The sequence below is a fragment of the Puntigrus tetrazona genome, chromosome 4 (assembly GCF_018831695.1).
Source record: "Puntigrus tetrazona isolate hp1 chromosome 4, ASM1883169v1, whole genome shotgun sequence".
Taxonomy (NCBI): Eukaryota; Metazoa; Chordata; class Actinopteri; order Cypriniformes; family Cyprinidae; genus Puntigrus; species Puntigrus tetrazona.
Window position 1 is genome coordinate 28,335,326 of NC_056702.1, and position 5,000 is coordinate 28,340,325.

General features: G+C 37.4%; 1 pseudogene; it reads right to left on the bottom strand.

The window, feature by feature from the left end:
- LOC122342380 overlaps window positions 1-5,000 on the bottom strand; it is a 27,146-nt pseudogene that overhangs the window by 12,317 nt on the left and 9,829 nt on the right.

The window sequence follows — 5,000 nt, forward strand, 5'->3', positions numbered from 1 at the left end:
TTTTTAAACGTGCAATCTGATTGCATTTCAGATGTTCAAAATATTTAATTGCACGTCCAGCAAGCAGTGTAGAATTATATTTATACCACAGTTCGAAGCAAGTTCATGTCAAAATAAAAAAGCTGAAAGCATTTAAACTTGAAAACCTGTCTTGTCTTTTTCTAGTGAACGTGCGAGACCCAAACGCCAGCCGTTCACTCGATTGGTTACAATTATAAAAGCTAAACTGAAAAAATACGCATGGCATACTGTTAAACTAACATTAAAGCAACTATAAGACAACCTATAGGAAGGAGAAAACACGTCGTGAGTAGACTTAAGTAATTGTGGCATCCATGGTAATTGCAATTAGTGATTAGTTTACTTGAGTAGCCCTACTACTAGAGGCCAAAAGCATGCACTGAACGTAGGCAGGGAAAAAAATGCATGAAAAAAAAAAAGGTGTCTGCTCACCCGACTGCAGCAGCACTCCCCCGGCTGGGCTTTGGCGCGCTGGTAGCGTCTCCACTGGCAGCCGTACAGACCGGCCAGACACGAGACAAACGGCTGGTGCTCATAGCGCTGCAGCAGCTGCCGCCGGACCACCTTTAGCTTCCCCAGCTTCAGTCTGGACAGGCTCACCGGAGAGCGGCCCATGGATCAGCCGCTCCCCTGCATGGAGCAGCCGGAGGACAGGAGCAGGATCTGACGGAGAACACAGAGGAACGTCCTGGATCAGAAACACACACCCAACCAGGGGTTAAACCATTCAGTCACAGCCAGAATAAACGTTTATTCGTCAAGTTTAAGATTTGGATTATTTTTTAAAGGCATTTCATCAAAGGCTGCATCAAAAATAGTGATATTGTGAAATATTTTCACTATTTAAAGTAATGGGTCTCTCTATTTGAATATACTTTAAAATGTTATTTATTTCTCTGATGCAAAACTGTCTTCAGCGTCGCATGATCCTTCAGAAATCAATATAATACGCTGATTTATTATCTGTTGCGCTGCTTAATATTTTTTTGGAACCTGTGATATTTTGACTGATGGAAATTCAGCTTTGCATCACAGAAATAAACTACATTGTAAAATATATTAAAATAGAAACCAATATTTTAAATAGAAAGAAAAATAAAATAAAATAAAATATATATATATATATATATATATATATATATATATATATATATATATAAATTTTTTTATTTATTTATTTATTTATCTTTGGCTAATTAATGCAGCCTTGATGAACACAAGAAACATATTTGAAAAATATTACAAATCTTGATAAAAGTCTATACATTTGTATATACATTTTTAAAATAAGTTTAACATATACAAATATCGTTTTTCTTAAACATATACGCATTTGCATTTATATATGCATATTAAATCTGCACAGCAGACGAACAAAAACGTATTTTGGACGCGATTAATCATGAGCAATCACGCGACAGAACGTACTTTTTTCATGTGGAGAGACTCAAAGAGGTTCAAAACTTGTATCAAATGACAAACTGTGAAATATAACAGGTTAAGAGAGCTCGCGTGAGTGTTTCGACGCTCAGCTTTTATCCAAAGAGGCCATTAGAATCAATGCAGGTCCCGGTGAGCTTGGTGCAGTACACATAGCAAGGCTTTCTTTTATTATAAGACAGAAAAAAAGTAAGGTACTGTAAGAGCAGGGCAGGACAGTGTCTAATAACTCCTATTATACTCAGCTCTAAGGAGTGGCGTATCAAACTACAGCAAGAGAAAAATGATCAGTCTTAACCATTATTAGGGGAATTCCTTCAGTGGCGGGTCACAGATTGAATGCATGTCTGCAGGGAATTTAGAGACAAAGCTTCACGGTGTTCAATGCATGCAAAAGTTGTCTTTATAAGAGCAATGCTGCTGCTCCACAAGCGCCCCCTGCTGGCAGACAATATTATTCAGCAATAATGTGTTTTATGCAGTACAGTATATAGCATGAAAAACGCAGTGGTCACCTCGCAAGCAAAAGCAAAGCATCTTTTAATAATAAATAAATTTATAAATAATAAAATAAATAAAACTGATGCTAGGATGAGGGCGGGCTGTTAGAGATACAATGTTTATTAACCAATCAGAAACGATTAAATATTCATGTGATTTGCATAGTTATACAAGCAGCTGTTGTTTGTGTGATCAGTGTTATGGATACTATAATATATACACTGTTTTATAGTATGACTAAAGGCATTGTTACAAGAGATTTCTATTTTTCCAATTAATTCTATTCAAGTGTAAACTAAATGCATCTTGGTTTCAGCACAAAAATTAAGCAGAAATATTGCTTGAACGATCAGAATCATTTATCTGTCAAATATATGCAGCCCCGGTGATATATAATATAATCCAGAACGAACAATAAGCAAAGTTATGAAGCTGCACATGTGACTCGGAGGGGCTGTTCCTCGTCTGACCCGTCTCTGATCTCCAGACAGACACATCGGAGCTAAACCGGTTAGCAGACGGCGGATTAGAGTAAAAACAGACGAGATGTTATCCAGAGAAACTCCATCCAGCGCTGTTACGTGTGCAAAAAAACCCCAGGAGTCAGAACAGCATCTCGGCCTTGTTTTCACCCGACAGAGTCACTCTTCCATCCATCAATAACTAGATCACAGAGGCATCCTTCAGAGCTCGTGCTGTAGTTCTGCTCTAATGAGAATACCTGCACTTAAGCCCCGCCCCGAAAGGCTGTTGTCATGGCAACGACTGTCCTTGGCTGAAAGCATCCCGTCAGGATGCGTGGCGTTAGATCGTTTATCGCTTCACTTAACATCGCTAATGCAAACAGACCCGGCTGCACGGATCTAACAAACGTGATGACTTCATGGCGTAAGAAAACAAGTGTTTCTTTCGAAGGGCAACTACTTAGAGAAATGATCCAGTTTAGGTACGTCAGGCATCATTTCCTGAATGGTGGAACGATGCTGATTAGATAAGGCAGGAAATCACGTCCTGAACGGAGCAATCGTAAACACGCGGAATAAAAGCCACGCGGCGACTGAAATCAAATCTATTCTCACGTATATGATGAATATGACCTAGCATTATATAAATACTGTTGTGTGACAGATATTAACTCACTGATGACGTGCTCGTTAAATCAAACAGCAGCCCGCGCGTTTAAAAGCAGTAATAACTAATCAATACTAAACAATAAAAAGAGTCAGGATATTTAAAAAGTGTGTGTCTTTAAAAAATACAGCACACATATGAACGTATATAAAATACGTGTTTACTTTTATAAAGGATGTTATGTATGTGCGCGCATATTTATAATCCTTCTCATGCACATTCTCAAAATACCACATTCTTACGCGCCATAAATAAAACACTTTGACACAGAAGAAGCTGATAAGTTATCTGAATGTTTTGGTGGGCGGAGCCTGTTATGATGTTACGGACTTTTAGACTGTCACGAGGTAAAAGTGTGTTTAGATCAGCCGCTGCTGGGAGCTTCATTAGCTAATGGAAGATCAGCTCATCTTAACCTCTACCCAGAATGCACGGCGCTCCTTTCTCGCGCACGGCCAGTTTCCTTCAAAAACATCTGAAAAGATCATACATAACATTCAAATACTGCTTTTTAAACACAGAATGTGTTTGTTATAAAATAAAAAAAACCTGACAATATTATAAAATGAAATACTTCACAAACACACACACATATATATATGAAAATGTTGTTGTGCATATATTAAATGTTTATATATTATATATAATAAATGAAAATGTACATACACAAATATTTCTAAATATATACTGTATGTGTATATAATAAACAGTAAGCATGACTATTATGCATATATATATATATATATATATATATATATATATATATATATATATATATATATATATATATATATATATACATACTGTATATATATATATATATATATATATATATATATATATATATATATATATATATATATATATATATATATATATATATATATATATATATATATATATATATATATATATTCTAAAATGCTGACTATGTATGCATTTCATTTATTTCAGCATTTAAGCAGCATCTGTTTATTTAAGAAAACTTTATACAGCTCACTGATAGCTTTATTACACAACATCACCCTCATCACGCCCTTTGACCTCGCAATGTGGTACAGTAAGATATTTTCTCTCACCTATCTGGCATGCAAAATAAGTTCAGCGGCGAAGTCACAGTAAAAGAGCCATAACACAATAAACCAGCATAAACTTTATCCTCCTCAGGTCAACAGTCTAATGACTGAACAGATCCTCCTGAAGTGACAAAACACACTTTCCCGGGAGTCTCGGGGAACAGGTTGCTGAAATGCCATTGGTTTTTTTGTGCGTGAGGCAGCAGGAGATTGAGTTGTGACGTCTAATTAAAGAGAGTAAAAGCGTTCAGAGAGAGGCTGTGCTTCACGCTCACCGAGGCACAGCGCTTTGTTTACACATAAATAAACAATGCACAGTAATAATGGCCGGCGTTAGCAGCAGCAGGACTATTGTTCATTCTTGCCCTCAATCCCTGCATGCGCTCTCTGTCTCTCCCTCCGTGTTCAGTCCAGTAACAGACCCTGGAGAAACGAGGATTTCTGTGAATAGTTTTGGACGAAATAATAAAAACCAGTATGCATTTAACCGGCTCGTGCTTCCCTTGAACCCGTGACCTCGGCGATGCCTGTGCAGTGGTGAACGTCTTAAGGTGCTAGGTGGTTGCTAGGATTTGCTGCTGAATGGTTACTAGGGATTTCTGCTGTTTCATGTTTTTTATGTTTTTAGTACAGCAGGTGCTTACCGGGATGTTTTGGGTTGTTGCTAGGTGGTTACTAGGATGGTCTGAGTATGTGAAAAGTGGTTGCTAGGGTGTTTTGGTTGTTTTAAGTGGTTGCTAGGGTGTTTTGGTTTCTTCTTGGTGGCTACTAAAGATATTTTAGGTTGTTTCTACAGTAGGCAGGTGGTATGGTGCTTTGGGCTTTGCTAAG